We start from the raw sequence: 17,280 nt of genomic DNA on the forward strand, positions 1-17,280 counted from the left end.
ACCAAGTTCAACATTTCGATGTTATACTGGATGGAAGAAAAGGATTCATCTAGGAACTTTCTTTAATTTTGATTTTTCCTTTCTAATCTCTCTAAAAAGAACATAGATGCTTTAGATGATATGTCAGAAGTGGAGAAATCTAGAAAAAGACTTTATTCTGTTTTCAGCTTTCTTTCCCCTGTCACTACTAAAAGCAACATCCTGAATAAATGGAAAACCGGATTACTTACCGGTAATACTCTTTTGTAGAGTCCACGACAGCACCCACTGAGAGAGGGGATCCGCCCCCTGAACAGGAAACCTACAGAGAGATAAATGGGGCGGTCCCCCTCGCTCCCTCAGTTTGTGTTACCGAGAACAACGGAGGAACCGCCATACATGTTTTAGTCAAACTGTTTGGGCGATTCATCTATCTTACCCCTATGCAGTTTTAAGCTTACTAAGTTTAATCACATATCTAACTTAAATCATAATCTCCACCACCAAGGAGACCCATGTGTGAAAAAATTCTTACGGGAGGGAAGTGAGCGGGTGCTGTCGTGGACTCTACAAAAGAGTATTACCGGTAAGTAATCCGGTTTTTCCTCTTCGCCACGACAGCACCCACTGAGAGATTTCCAGAGATAATCACTTGGGCGGGCACACCGTGTTAAGGACTGATCTACCAAAAGTTAGATCCTCGGTAGAGGACAAATCTAGTCTATAGTGACTATAAAAGGTAGATGGAGAAGACCAGGTTGCAGCCTTACATATTTGTTCAATTGGGACGTTCGCCCTCTCGGCCCAGGAGGATGATATGGCTCTAGTAGAGTGCGCCTTAATCCCCAGTGGAGGGTCTTCTCCTTTTGTCAGATACGCCATTGTGATCGCATCTCTAATCCATCTGGATATCGTGCCTGATGTAACTGCAGACCCCTTCCTGCTGCCCTGGAAGGAGACAAAAAGAGACCTACTCTGCCTCCAGGGACTGGTCCTATCTAGATAGGCTAGCACGGCTCTCTTCACATCTAAGTTGTGATATTTCTCCTCGTCCTGTGTTGACGGGTTCTCATAGAAAGAAGGTAGGCATATCTCTTGAGATCTATGAAATTTAGTTGCCCGTTTGGGCAGGTAGGACGGATCCGTCTTTAAAATCAGACTGTCTCGTGTTGTTAACAGGAACGGTGGGTCTACTGATAAAGCGTGAAGATCACCCACTCTCCTGGCCAATACTAAGGCCACCAGCATAGCCGTTTTCAATGAGAGGCACTTTACTGATGCTGAGCTTATGGGCTCAAACGGTGCCTGAGTGAAGGCATCCAAAACTAGAGTAAGGTTCCACGCTGGTAGTCGAGGCACATGCACCGGTTCTGCTCGTTGACAGGCCAAGATAAACCGAGTCACCCATCTATTTGCTGCCACTTTATAGTTAAACAGGGCTCCTAGGGCTGACACGTGGACCTTAAGAGTGCTTACTGAGAGTCTAAGCTCTCGGCCTCTTTGTAGAAACTCTAGAATGGCTGTAATGGGTACTTCACCAGCTAGTTTTGTTGGGTGAAAGGCCAGGAACTTCCTCCACACCTTAGCATATATTTTTGTCGTGGACTCCTTCCTGCTTTGTAGCAGGGTATTGATTAGGTTCTTTGAGAAACCCTTCTGCCTCAGTAGCTCCCTTTCAAATTCCAGGCCGCTAGGTGCAGGGCTTTGGCCTGTGGATGGTAGCAGGGTCCCTGCGAGAGAAGATTCTGGTGCAGCGGCAGGATCCACGGGTCGGTTACCGACATGGCTCTCAGCCATGAAAACCACGGTCTTTTTGGCCAAAACGGGGCTATCAAGATGACCCTCGCCCTCTCCTGTCTTATTTTCCTGACTACTGTTGGTAGTAGCACCATCGGAGGAAAGGCATAGGCTAGTTGGAATGCCCAGGGTGCTTGGAGGGCATCTATAATATCTGGGTTGTCCGACCTGTAGAGAGAAGCAAACCTTTTTACGCGCCTGTTGGCTCTGGTTGCGAATAGGTCTATCTCCGGTCTGCCCCATTCTGACGCTATCATTTCGAAGACGTCTCTGCTGAGGACCCACTCTCCCTGGTATAGGGCCTGGCGACTGAGATAGTCTGCTCGGGAGTTGTCTACTCCTCTTATATGGAGCGCTGACAAGGAGAGAAGATGGACCTCGGCCATCTCCAGAATCTTTCCCGCGATAGACATCAGTGGCATTGACCGCGTGCCTCCTTGCCGGTTTATATAGGCCACTGCGGTGGTATTGTCTGTCTGGATCTTTACGTGGGCGCCTCTTAACTGCGGGAGGAAGTGAGATATCGCGTAAAAAATCGCTGTTAGCTCCTTTACATTAGAGGAGGCCTCTATTTCATTCTCACGCCACCAGCCTTGTACCATGAGCTCCTCTAGGTGGGCTCCCCAACCTAAGGGGCTGGCATCCGTGGTGAGTATCTTGGAGGGAGTCACCCACCACTGTACTCCCTTCGATAGATTGGAAGGAATTAACCACCATTTTAGGGATTCAACCACCTCGGGCTATAGGGACATCTTCCCTTCCAGCCGCCCCTGCAGTCTATCTCCTGCAGAATAGCCCACTGTAGTTCTCTAGAGTGGAACTGAGCCCATTGCACCGCTGGAATGCACGATATCAGTGACCCCAGCAAGGACATGCCCTGTCTCAATGATATTACGGGTCCTCCTGTAGCATTCTGTACTTTGTCGATTATGGCCATTACTTTGGCGTTTGGCAGAAAGCACTCCTCAGTTACGGAGTCTACTTGCAGGCCCAAAAACCTTTGACAGGTCACTGGCTCTAGTCTGGATTTCTCCCAGTTAATTAGCCAACCCAGTGTTTGTAGGGATGAGATAATCCTAGCTATTCTTGCTTCACACTGTGAAACAGAATTCCCCACTATGAGTAGGTCGTCTAAGTAAGGGACAACTAGGGTGTCATTCAGCCTTACATACGACATTACTTCCAGCATTAATTTGGTAAATACCCGAGGAGCCATGGATAGCCCGAATGGCATTGCCGCAAACTGGAAATGCTGAATCCGACCTCTGAACCAGACTGCTACCCACAGGAACCTCTGGTGCCCTCTATATATGGGGAGATGGTAGTAGGCGTCCTTTAGGTCCAAGACCGCCATATAACACCTGGGAAACAAAAGCTTTATTGCAGACTTAATCGACTCCATTTTAAACGACCTTAGTCTTAGGAAGGTATTAAGTTTCTTTAAATTTATTATAGTCCTGTAAGAGCCATCTGGTTTTGGGACTAAGAATAGAGGAGAATAAAAGCCCATCCCTGTTTCGTCGTCTGGGACCTCCACTAGGACCTGTTTAGTTAGCAGTACCGCAATCTCCATCTCCAGTGCTTCCTGCTGTGATCGGGACTTCATAGAAGTCAATAAGAAGGAGTTCGGTGGATACCGAACGAATTCTAATTTTAGGCCTGATGATACAATACTTAGGGCCCACGGGTTTGATGTCACCTTCATCCATTGGCGGCTGAATCTTAATAGCCTGCCACCTACCGGTGTAACGGTTTTATCGGGATCTGTCTCCTCTGAAGGGACGTTTCCCGAATAGGTTGCCTCTTTGCTTGGGGTCCTTATTTCCCCAGCGGTCCTGGGGTCTAAAGTCTTTCTTTTTACCGAACGGCGGCTTCCTGTAGGCCCTCCTGTTGAACGGAACATACGGGTTAGGGAACCCCTTTTTCCTCTCCCCCGCTTTTGTCAAAATCTCATCCAGTTCCGTACCAAACAGGTACTTACCCTGGCAGGGTATAGCACAAAATCTAGTTTTTGTTTGTGTGTCTCCTTTCCACCCCTTCAACCATAAGGCCCGCCTGCCTGCATTGGTCAGTCCTGCCGCTCTAGCCGACAACCGGAGAGAGTCCGCGGAGGAGTCGGAGAGGAAGGCCGCTGCTCCCTTAATAAGGGGCATAGAGGAAAGAAGCCTACTCCTAGCTACTCCATTCTTAATATTGTCCTCCAAGTCGTTCAGCCACACCAACATAGATCTTGCCGTACACGTGGCTGCTATTGCGGGCTTAAAGGCTGCCGTACAAGCTTCCCAAGATCTTTTGAGGAATGTATCGGTCTTACGATCCGAAGAATCAGCCAAAGTTCCCGAATCCTCCACCGGCAAGGAGGATCTACGGGAGGTAGAGGCCACTGCCGCATCCACCTTGGGGGCTCTCGACCAGGCCGTTAACTCCTCATCGTCAAAGGGATACTTACGCTTTGACGTTAAGGGGAGGAAGGTCCTCTGACCTTGTTTCTCCCATTCCCTCTTAACTAGGTCTTTTACAGCTGGGACCACTGGGAATGCTCGGACCTTTTTACGGGAAATACCCGCAAACATTATGTCCTGAGGGGTCTTGGGGTCCTTACTCTCCGGCAACCCCATGGTATTTCGGACAGACTTCACAAGATTACTGACACTGTCCGTGGGGAAACACGTCTGATCCTCGTCCTCTGAGGAAAGGTATTCCTGGGACTTATCGGAATCTAGTTCTCCGGTATCTGACGGCGACCTTGACGCCAGCGAGACTCCTCCTTTAGATGAACGTATTTCTCTCACGGAGGAGTGACCCCCTAGACTACTGGAACCGCCTAAGGCCCGTAGTTCCTCTCTTATCATTGCCCGGATATCCTCCTTCTTTCGTGAGGATTCCTCCTGCAAGGCCTCCTCAACACATGATTGGCATAATCTCTTTGGGTGGCCATCCGGGAGGGGCTGCGAACATAAGGCACACTCTCTATGTTTCGCCTTCTCTGTTCTTTTAGCCTAAAGGGGGTATGGACCAGAAAGAGAAGGCTATCAATTATCTAACCTGACCAAAAAACACTCACCCGTGAATTTCGTCAGCAACTACCGGCTGCGGTGTCCGGGACCCAGGCTGAGGCGAGGCATGGGATGACTTCTTTTCCTTACGTTTCTTCTCTAACCGCTCATCTTGCCTGGAAGGCCCACTGGATTCCTTCCTAGAGCTGCCACTTCTTCTGGTGCTATTGGTTCTCCTCGTAGCACTGCTCTGTCTACTGCCAAGTGGGGATACCACTAGCTGACCTAATGGGAGCGAAGCTGGGTCATCTAAGGACGACATGACTGCGCACTAGCGCTGTGTCTGTGGCTTCCTTTTAAAGCCTTTGCTATAGCTGCTCCTCCTTTTTTTTTTTTTTTCCGTCCTCCATTTTTTTTTTTTTCCCTAACTGCGCATGCGCGGGCGTTGTCCCGCGGTCTCTGCCTTCGGCCTGATCCCGGAAGTCCTCCTACACTTCCGGGTTGCCTCTCCTGGAGCGCTGGGTCACCGCAAAGGAAAATGCGGCCGGCGACACCGCGCGTCTGCGCCCCCCCTCCACGCCTTCTCCTGCCGCAGGTATGACTCCCAGCAGCGCCGCTCAGCACACACCGCACAAGCCCTTCTGCCAATCTGGGGGGGGGCGGTTGGCCTCAGTACGCCCGATGGCGTTTGTAATGCGTCTACTCCCTCGGGGGGGGTATAGCCATGCCCCCAGTGAGCTTTGGCACCACTTTCGCCTCCAGCCTCACCTGCATTACACCAGCTCTGGGGGGGGGAAATACACCTCTCCGCCCGACGCTGCCTCCGGTCCTGGGGCCCCTGCTGCTCATATTCTGCACGCAGGCGGCTACCAGACCAGGCATCCTCTTCTGCGGGTTCCTTTCCAGGAACAGGAAACCAAACTGAGGGAGCGAGGGGGACCGCCCCATTTATCTCTCTGTAGGTTTCCTGTTCCGGGGGCGGATCCCCTCTCTCAGTGGGTGCTGTCGTGGCGAAGAGGAAAAAATGTCATACCCAAGGAGAAAAAACTTTTTCTTATGAGTAGAAAAACTATAAATATCCCACTTAAAATGAACAACTGTCAAGTGAAAGGATGTACTGTGCAATGTACAAAGTAATGTGCACATATGATATGTAAAATTTAGAGTATATACTGGTATAATTGTGTCCTAGTAAAGCAGAGACATAAAAACATCTAATCAGCCAAAAAAGTTAACAACAATGGTATCCTCTGAGTTGCACTGTAAGGTTAACCCATTTCTGCCATATGGCCATATGACGTACTATCCCGTCCATGTGCCCTGGGACTTAATCCCCAGGGACGGGATAGTACGTCATAGCGATCAGCGGCGCCCACGTGGTGAGCGCCGCTGATTGCGGCCAGGTGTCAGCTGATTATCACAGATGACCCCCGGCACTATGTGTCAGGGGCGGTCACGGACAGCCCCCGACACGTTAACCCCTGGCACACTGCGATCAAATATGATCGCAGTGTATCGGGGGGTTTAGGAAAGCATCGGCAGGGAGGGGGCTCCCTCCGTGCTTCCCTGAGACCCCCACAGCAGCGCAATGTGCAGCGCTGCTGCGGGGGCCTCCTTCCCTGCAGGTCCCCGGATCCAAAATGGCAGCGGGAACCTTCGGGGGCCTGCAGGGAGCTGGCTTCCTCAGTGCCTGCAAAGCGCAGGCACGAGGAAGCCTTCTGCACTGCCTGTCACAGCGATCTGTGATGTGACAGATCAGCGATCTGTCAAAGTTAAAAAAAGTGTAAAATTAATTTATAAAAAAAATCGCTAAATAAATTAAAAAAAAAAAAATTCCCTAATAAATTCATTTTTTGGAAATAAAAAAAAACAATAAAAGTACACATATTTGGTATCGCCGCGTCCGTAACGACCCGCCCTATAAAACTGTCCCATTAGTTAACCCACTTAGCGAACCCCTTAAAAAATAAAATAAAAAACAAACGAAAAAATAAAGCTTTACCATCATACCGCCGAACAAAAAGTGCAATAACGCGCAACCATGGTACCGCTGAAAACGTCATCTTGTTCCGCAAAAAACGAGCCACTATACAGCATCATCAGTGAAAAAATATAAAAGTTATAGCTCACAGAATAAAGCGATGCAAAAATAATTATTTTTATATAAAATTGTTCTCATTGCATAAAAGCGCCAAAACATAAAAAAACTACATAAATGAGGTATCGCTGTAATCGCACTGACCCAAAGAATAAAACTGCTTTATCAATTTTACTGCACGCGAAACGGTGTAAACGCACCCCCCAAAAGAAATTCTTGAAATGCTGGTTTTTGCTCATTCCGCGTCCCAAAAATCAGAATAAATAAGTCACGTGCCCAAAAATGGTACCAATAAAAATGTCAACTCGTCCCACAAAAAAATAAGACCTCACATGACTCGGTGGGTCAAAATATAGAAAAATTATAGCTCTCAAAATGTGGTGATGGCAAAAACTATTTTTACAGTAAAAAGCTTCTTTTAACGTGCGACTGCTACCAAATATAAAAACCCGCTATAAATAGTATATCAAACCCCCCTTTATCACCCCATTAGTTAGGGAAAAATAATAAAATAAAAATAAATGTATTTATTTCCTTTTTCCCATTAGGGTTAGAGCTAGGGTTAGGGTTAGGGCTAGGGTTAGGGCGTTATAAACTTCTGTGAAGCACTTGGGGGTTCAAAGTGCTCACCACACATCTAGACAAGTTCCGTGGGGGGTCTAATTTCCAAAATGGGGTCATTTGTGGGGAGTTTCAACAGTTTAGGCACATCAGAGGCTCTCCAAATGCGACATGACACCCGCAGACCATTCCATCAAAGTCTGCATTCCAAAACGTCACTACTTCCCTTCCGAGCCCCGACATGTCCCCATACAGTAGTTTTCTCCCACATATAGGGTATCAGCATACTCAAGACAAATTGGACAACAACTTTTGGGGTCCAATTTCTCCTGTTACCCTTGGCAAAATAAAAAAATTGGCGACTAAAAGATCATGTTTGTGGAAAAAATATGATTTTTTTTTATTTTCAAGCCCAGGTGTTATAAACTTCTGTGAAGCACTGGGGAGGTTCAAAGTGCTCACCACACATCTAGATAAGTTCCTTGGGGGGTCTAGTTTCCAAAATGGGGTTACTTGTGGGGGGTTTCCACTGTTTAGGTACGTCAGGGGCTCGCCAAACGTGACATGGCGTCCAATATGAATTCCAGCCAATTTTGTATTGAAAAAAATCAAACGTCGCTGCTTCCCTTCTGAGCTCTGCCATGCGCCGAAACAGTGGTTCCCCCCCAACAGAGCAGGTATCAGCGTACTCAGGACAAACTGCACAATAACTTTTGCAGTTCAATTTCTCCTGTTACCCTTGGTAAAATAAAAAAAATTGGACCTGAAGTAATTTTTTTGTGAAAAAAAGTTAAATGTTCCTTTTTTTTTTTTAAACATTCAAAAAATTCCTGTCAAGCACCTGAAGGGTTAATAAACTTCTTGAATATGGTTCTGAGCACCTTGAGGGGTGCAGTTTTTAGAATGGTGTCACTTTTGGGTATTTTCTATCATATAGACCCCTCAAAGTGACTTCAAATGTGATGTGGTCCATAAAAATAAAATGATGTTGCAAAAATCAGAAATCGCTGGTCAACTTTTAACCTTTATAACTTCGTAACAAAAAAAAAATTTTGGTTCCAAAATTGTGCTGATGTAAAGTAAACATATGTGAAATGTTATTTATTAAGTTTTTTGTGTGCCATATCTCTGTGATTTAAGGGCATAAAAATTCAAAGTTGGAAAATTGCGAAATTTTCAAAATTTTCGCCAAATTTCCGTTTTTTTCACAAATAAACGCAAGTTATTTGAATGAATTTGAATGAAATTTTACCGCTAACATGAAGTACAATATGTCATGAGAAAACAATGTCAGAATCAGTGGGATCCCTGGAGCGTTTCAGAGTTATTACCTCATAAAGGGCTAGTGGTCAGAATTGTAAAAATTGACCAGGTCATGAACGTGCAAACCACCCTTGGGGGTTAAGGGGTTAAACAAGTTATTTAAAGAGGACCTGCCAACTGCTCAAGAAAAATAAAATTGTAAAATTTCTGAGTCCTCATCATTCTGCTGCTTTTTACCATTTTGCTGGGTGTCACAACATTACAGAGATATTCACATATGTTGCTTTTGCAGTGCAGTATGTGAAATTTCTATTTGCAGTTCAGTGAATGCTTCTTCCGAGTCTTCTCTGGGAGCATGTGCCTCCACCCAGACACTGCTAAACACAGTAGCTTCTGAGACTAGATCATCTACAGAGCCATGATTGGAAGCATCTAGTGGTGGGGTGCGCTCACGTCTCCAGAGAAGACTTTAAAGAAACACCTAGTTGAAGTGAGAGTAGAGATGTCATATACTGCCTCTAAAAGCAACAAATGAATATCTTTGAAAGGGAGTGAAGCAACACAAAATGAAAAAAAAGCAGATTCAGGGGAGCTCACAGATTTTTACAAGGTATTTAACTCAATTTTTTTTTAAACAAAGTCCTTTTTAATGTGTTTGGGACTAGCAGGCATGTGCTACATGTTGTTTAATGTTGAAAGCATAAAGTTTCTTTTGTGGTGCACAAATTCCCTTCTCTTGTTTGCAACAACAAAATTAACTTTTATCAATGTTGTTGTTTGTGTGGGGTTTGCCCTGAACCACAATTCTAAAATTAGTTGTCCACTACTCAAAAAACCCTTTCTCAATCACTATAATCCACTTTATAAAATAATGACAGCTTGTACTAATTTCCAGTGTTGGCACCATTTCAGCGACAATAGCGTCAGGTCTCCTGAGGTTCCCGTAATGATGTTATGACATGTGGCCCTGCAGCCAATCACCGGTTTCTAATGGGCCACCTCTCTCACTTCCTTTGGATGAGACTGACATCCAGAAGAAGCGATAACTGCTGCTGCTCTTTAATTTCCTCTGGATGTTAGTTACGTCTGAAGGAGGCGAGAGTGAAGGTGTAATATGGAATAATTAAGTCCGTAGGCCAGTGTCATGTTACTATTAGTGATGAGTGAGTATACTCGTTGCTTGGGTCTCCCGGAGCATGCTCGGGTGTCCTCTGAGTAGTTTAGCGTGCTCGGAGATTTAGTTTTCCTCGTCTTATCTGCATGATTTGCGACTTGCAGACAGGCTGAATACATGTGGGAATTCCCTAACAAATAAGCATTCAACACATGTATTCAAGCTGTCTAGCAGTCGCAAATCATGCAAATAAGATGACGAAAACTAAATCTCCGAGCATGCCAAAATACTCGGAGGACACCCGAGCATGCTCGGAAAAACCCGAGCAACGAGTATACTCACTCATCACTAGTTACTATCCCTTTATGTGAAATGCAATTATATTGTATTGTCTTTTCAGGTCTACAATGCTGGACTAAGTCAAGTCCTTAAGATGGACTGCAGCTGTGTTCTAATATTTGTGCAGGGTGGATCACGGTCCTCCCTAGTATATGAGGTATATTAAATAAGGGTAAGTTATCATCCTCTGCATGTCAGAAAGCTGGTGCCAAAAAGTCACAAAATTTGTCACAAATTGCATTTGCAACAAATATTGTGACTTTGTGCCCATTTGTGCCAGGCATGAGACATTTTCATAAATTTATTATCCCAAAGCGATGCTCCAGCAGGGACAGAGCACGTTTTGAAGTTCTGTGTATATGTGTGTCTGAAAGTGCTTTGGGGAATGATCATGCACTTGAACCTTCTCAACCTCACAATGTATTAGCAAACTAGTAGCACCCTTCCCTGGCATGGCAGATTAACAGGTCAGTATTAGATGTACTAGAGCAAACGACCTGTCAATCATCCAAGGGAGGGTGCTTTTAGGTTGAGAATACTGCATATGGCTGTGTAAGAGAACAAACTCCATTTTGTTACAATGGATTCCATCATGTCTTATAACACCTGTCTTATGGTGATCCAATAACACTGATGGGGGAGTTTCACATTTCGGAGGGAACCTTTCCTTTGTCTGTGACACTATTTAAGTGCCTACATGTGCTAATAAAGCACAAGTCCTGAGTACACCATACAAGGCTGTGCTGTATTGATTTCCTTGAGATGTCACAACATACTTTAATATTTAGAGTTCGAAAGTCGTAGAAGAGAGTGAATTTCGCTCATACAGTAGCTAAGAATCTCCATCATGCCCCATGCACTTCTAAGCACGTGTGTGCAGAACTTCAAAACAGGATTTTTGAAGCAGCACTTTGGGATCATGTAGGGATCTATTGGCTAATCTTTTACAGGGCTATACAAAGTCATACGATTGGTTTAGGAGGGTAATAGTTTCTGAGACGTTCCATTTAATAAATTTAACATAGCTCGCCAACTTCAATCTTGTACATTTATAAATTGAAAATTAGCATACTAAACACAAGGCTTTCTAAAAAAGTTCCACCATATTGTTTTACTATTCCATTGACAGTTTATGTATCCAACATACAGTATGTTATTTTTCACTCTATATCTAATACAGGGTTGAGTGCCAGAAGATCATCTTGAAAATAAGGTTTAGCAATACATAAAATTAATTGAATTATATTGCTGGCCATTGATATCCAACATTTAGTTTCCCACCAATCAGCCGTTATTAGCACTGGTGGTGGTGGTTGGATATAACCAGCTGTACAGCACAGCCATGTTCAATGAACAGCTCCTATTATCGAGATTGAAAGTGTTTTTAAAGTGCATTTTGCTTCAGTATCCTGCCTACTTCCTACTGAACAATTCCTCTACAGGGCAGTTACCATTAGCCACCTCACCTGCTAGCCTGATTTGAATATCTTGCACTTGCATATAGTGATTTCTGTTTGCATTGAAATCTGTTGTTAATGCATTGACTCAATCTATAGTTTAAGCAGACTATTCTCTTTAAAACTCAACTTTTCAATCAAGATAATATATACAAGTGCTTCTCATTAAATTAGAATATCATCAAAAAGTTAATTTATTTCAGTTCTTGAATACAAAAAGTGAAACTCATATATTATAGAGTCATTACAAACAGAGCGATCTATTTCAAGTGTTTATTTCTGTAAATGTTGATGATTATGGCTTACAGCCAATGAAAATCCAAATGTCATTATCTCAATAAATTAGAATACTTTATAACACCAGCTTGCAAAATTGTTTTAAAATCCGAACTGTTAGCCTACTGAAATGTATGTTCAGTAAATGCACTCAATACTTGGTCGGGGCTCCTTTTGCATCAGTTACTGCTTAAATGCAGCGTGGCATGGTGGTGATCAGCCTGCGGCACTGCTGAGGTGTTATGGAAGCCCAGGTTGCTTTGATAGCAGCCTTCAGCTCGTCTGCATTGTTGGGTCTGGTGTCTCTCATCTTTCTCTTGATAATACCCCATAGATTCTCTATGGGGTTAAGGAGTTTGCTGGCCAATCAGACAGAGTGATACTATTGTTTTTAAACCAGGTATTGAGTAGTTTTGGCAGTGTGGACAGGTGCCAAGTCCTGCTGGATAAAGAAATTTCTATCTCCAAAAAGCTTTTTGGCAGAGAGAAGCATGAATTGCTTTACAATTTCCTGGTAGATGGCTGTGCTGACTTTGGTCTTGATAAAACACAGTGGCCCTACACCAGCAGATGACATGGCTCCCCAAACCATCACTGATTGTGGAAACTTTACACATGACCTCAAGCAGCTTGGAATGTGTGCCTCTCCACTCTTTCTCCAGACTCTGGGACCTTGATTTCCAAATGAAATGCAAAATTTACTTTCATCTGAAAACAACACCTTAGACCACTGAGCAACAGTCCAGTTCTTTTTCTCCTTGACCCAAGTAAAACGCTTCTGGCATTGTCTATTGGTCATGAGTGGCTTGACACAAGGAATGCGATACTTATAGCCCATGTCCTGGATACGTCTGTGTGTGGTGGCTCTTGAAGCAATGACTCCAGCAGCGGTCCACTCCTTGTGAATTTCCCCCAAATTTTTGAATGGCCTTTTTTAACAATCCTTTCAAGGCTGCTGCTACCCCAGTTGATTGTGCACCTTTTTGTACCACACTTTTTCCTTCCAGTCAATTTTTCATTAATATGCTTGGATACAGCACTCTGTGAACATCCAGCTTCTTTAGTAATGACCCTTTGTGGCTTTCCTTCCTTGTGGAGTGTGTTACTGACTGCCTTCTAGACATCTGTCAAGTCAGAAGTCTTCCCCATGATTGTGGAGCCTACTGAAACAGACGAAGGGACCTTTTTAAATGTTTAGGAAGCCTTTGCAGGTGTTTTTGTTAATTATTCTAATTTACTGAGATAATGACTTTTGCGTTTTCATTGGCTGTAAGCCATAATCATCAACATTAACAGAAATAAACACTTGAAATAGATCACTGTTTGTAATGACTCTATAAAATATATGAGCTTCACTTTTTGTATTGAAGAACTGAAATAAATTAACTTTTTGTGATCTTCTAATTTAGTGGCACTTATATACTCAAACAGACAGCTCAAAATCATGTCTCCTTTTACAAGAGCTAATAAGCCCAAATTTAGAGAGAGAACTGTAAGTTATAGTGTAAAGCTATGTAAGTAAGCTCCTGGTGCACAGCGCCTTCTAAAATGCAATGCTAATATATTCACAAGACAATTTGTAGCAGTTTCACATTCTGCTTGCACATTTATTAAGAATTGCTAGTTAGTGCACTAAAGCAGCTTGTAGGTTTGAATATTTAGTTTTGCATTAAAGAACATATTAACCCGTAAAATAGACTGAGGACATAATAAAATGCAGCCTGTGCATAGTTTGTGTTTATCAGACATATTTCTGACTACTGAAACAGTGCTCTCAATACCATGCGCATGGGGCTAACCTCTCTAGTATACACAAAAGGGTAGACCTATACGGATTCTGGACAAGTCACTTATAGAGGATCAGATGATTGCTGCCGATCCAGCTACTGTAATTGGGGGCCAACTATCGAGCCTGAATCATCCACAGCAGGGGAAATGTTGTGTATGACAGAACCCACACATTTGGATAGGTGACAACTTGCAATGTGTTATTTAGGCATTCTGTGTACTCCAATGCAAAGCATGACATACTGATGTCCTGAGCTTCAGATCCTACCTTCTGTATATACATTTTTGAGGGTATTTCCATCTTAAATATTAATTGCACATTGAGAAGATATGCCAGTAATGTCTGACTATAAATCAAAGAAACAATGGGAATTCTTGTATTGAAAAAGTATTGTGGAAAGCAGTGTGGGAATAGCGCCCGAGGCATATCTGATGACGGTCAATGGAACCTAAACATAATGCATTGCTTGTGGGAATATACTTACCACTAAATCATATTGACACATTTTTTCTACTATGAGTGCCAAGTTCTTCACTATCTGCTTAACGGGTTAGGACCCTACTTGTGCACCAATAAAATATTAGTGCTGTGTCCTCTTCAATATTAATGTCTGACTGGTCCAGGTCCCACCTTGAGATCTATTTTTTTGGAGCCATTAGGGGTCACATGACCTCAATTCACTAATTCACAGTGTCATTGCCACTCTGGTTGCTACAGTGGGGTCTAGCACATATCACACAATCGGTATGAGTTACAGTAGTAGGCTTGTCAGCCTCCTATATCTCCTCTGCAATGACAGACTTAGAAGTTTTACAAATTTTGATCAATTCTAACTAGAGATGAGCGACTTTGCCTCTTTTAGGGTGGAGTCGGGTGTCATGAAACCCGACTTTCGCAAAAGTCGAGTCGAACGAAATCGGCTGACTATAGGGAAAAGTCGGAGGCCGACTGAAACACGAAACCCAATGCAAGTCAATGGGGAAGCAAAGTCGGCAGGGAGTGGAGGATAGTAAACACACCTACAGTGCCCATTTCAATGCCAAAAACATCAATTCTTATTACTGAAGCTTGTCAACCTTAATTTACTTAATAATAGTTACGCATTGAAAGCTGGGGGTTATTTGGCTAAAGTTGTGGGGGGGGTAGGGCTGGCTCCAGGTTTTCGTGTGCACTGGGCCAAAGAGTGTCAGTGCGCCCCTTTAACACATACCACAACTCATGATGCTCAGATACGGCACAGAAATATAGGTATAGTACAATGACAAATACTTCACTGCTTACATGACATGACTGATCTATTTTAAATTGTACAAAAGCTCAAAAAAGGACAGTATATTACTCCATACAGTATTATGGCCACCACATTGTGCGCCATACAGAATAATGAGCCCCATATATTTCTCCATACAGAATAATTGGTCACATATAATGTTCCATACAGCATATGATGAGCTCCACATAATGCTACAGTATATGATGGTCCCCATGGACGATGCTCCAGTGTGTTATGGGCCCAAATAATGCTCCATATATAATGGGCCCCATTTGTATTGCTCCAGTGTATAATGTGCCCCATAGATGCTGCTCCAGTGTCTGATCTGCCCCATTTAGAATGCTCCAGTATATGATGGGCCCCATGGATGATGCTCCAGTGTCTTATGGGCCCAAATAATGCTCCATTTCCAATGCTCCAGTGTATCATGGGCCCTGTAAATGCTGCTCCAGTGTCTGATGTCCCCCATCTGGAATGCTCCAGTATATGATGGGCCTCATGGATGATGCTCCAGTGTATGATGGGCCCTAATAATGCTCAATATATAATTGGCTCCTTTTCTAATGCTCCAGTGTATAATGGGCCCTGTAAATGCTGCTCCAGTGTCTGATGCCCCCCATCTGGAATGCTCCAGTATATGATGGGCCCCATTTTTAATTAACCCAGGCATGGTATGTGAAAAGAGCTCCATGGAGTAATCTGAAGTGTGTGCTGCTGCACCCTTCACTTCTGGTGTGGGTGAACGACACAAGGAAAGGGGTTGCTCCTGACCAGAAGCCTGCACTGTGGACTCAGTGCTTGCATTTTTTTTGAACTTCAGAAGAGGAGGCGATAGAGCTGGAGGCTGTTTCTGCAGCGTAAGCCAAAAACAGTTCCTGATGCTCCAGCTTTAAAAGCAGTCTACCTACTCCCAGAAAAGGGAGCCTTACAGGCCTTCCAGAGCTACACCATGATGCAGGCTCAACACCTCCTGCCTTAGTTGCTATTTTGTTTTTGGCACTACCAGCAGATGCACCACCACCACCATCAGTACCAGGTGGCCCCCCACGCCCACGTCTGTGTCCTCTTCCACCATACCTCATGTTTTGGAAAATGGACCCAAAATACCAGCAGATATATGGTACTGTATCAGAAGCGTACAGCTCTATACAGTCTAGGGATAACAGTAAATCTCCGTATATATTTCATGAGTCATACACAGACGCTCACAGGCTCAGTATGGAGTACACAACAAAATAAAAAGTTGAAAAAGGGTACAGTATCACCAGATACAAGTTACATATAGTATAGTGTAAATATTAGGAATCTCCGTATATATTTCAGGAGGCAGACACAAACACTCTCAGGCCCAGTATGGATTACACAAGAATATGAAAAGCTGTAAATGGGTAATGTAACACAAGCGTACAGCTGTATACAGTGTTGGGGTAATCTTAATTCTCCAAATATATTTCCGGAGTAACAGACAAATGTTCACAGGCTCATTATGGATGACACCAGAATCTAAATAGCAAAAAAGGTTACTGTATCAGAAGCGTACAGCTGTATACAGTGTTGGCCAAATTTGAAATCTCGGTATATATATTTCCGGAGTCACCCTCAGATGCTCACTCAGTCTGGGTTTGACCATAATAAAAAATGTTGTAAAAAAGGTACTGGATAACAAGATAGTAAGTATATATATTATAGGGTACAATTGAAATCTCTGTATACATAGTCCCGTAGTCACTCTAAGACCTCTTACTCAGTATGGATTTGACCATAATACTAAATGTCGAACAAAGGTACTGTATAACAAAATACAAGCTGTATTGAGTATAGGGTAAAAATTGGTATCTCCGATTCACCATATATATAGAAGGCATAAATCACACACGCTCACTCACAATGGATGATACCGTAATAAAACATTTTGAACAAAGGTACTGTATCAGCACATACCAGGTGTATCCAGTCTAGGGGTAATTGTAAATTTCCATCTATACTTCCGGAGTCAGACACAGACACTTACAGGCTCACTATGTATTACACCAGAATTTAAAAAGTAGAAAAAGGGAAAAGTATTCAAAGCGTACAACAGTATACAGTGTTGTGGTACTTTTAAATCTTCGTTTATATTTCAATCTCAGTAAGCCAGTCCAGAATCTCCGCTACTGGAAACTACATGGATTCAAGTACAGACAGAAAGTCGAGTGTTAGCAGAAATTTGGGAATTACTCATCGTGGGAAAACCTCCTGGTAGATGTTGCAGAGGCGATGCAGACCCTCAATTACTGTGTCTGTGGAGACAGTGAAAACAGCTCTTTGTGAAGAAAGGATTGCTTAATTGCAGTAGCGT

General features: G+C 43.7%; 1 protein-coding gene across 5 annotated transcripts in view; it reads right to left on the reverse strand.

Annotated features, from left to right (window-relative positions):
• The window catches only part of ARHGAP24 (Rho GTPase activating protein 24), a 1,321,765-nt gene that overhangs the window by 391,476 nt on the left and 913,009 nt on the right, over positions 1 to 17,280 (reverse strand). The window lies entirely within an intron of this gene.

The sequence above is a fragment of the Dendrobates tinctorius genome, unplaced genomic scaffold (genome assembly GCF_039654945.1).
Source record: "Dendrobates tinctorius isolate UK_male_01 unplaced genomic scaffold, ASM3965494v1 ptg000011l, whole genome shotgun sequence".
NCBI lineage: Eukaryota > Metazoa > Chordata > Amphibia > Anura > Dendrobatidae > Dendrobates > Dendrobates tinctorius.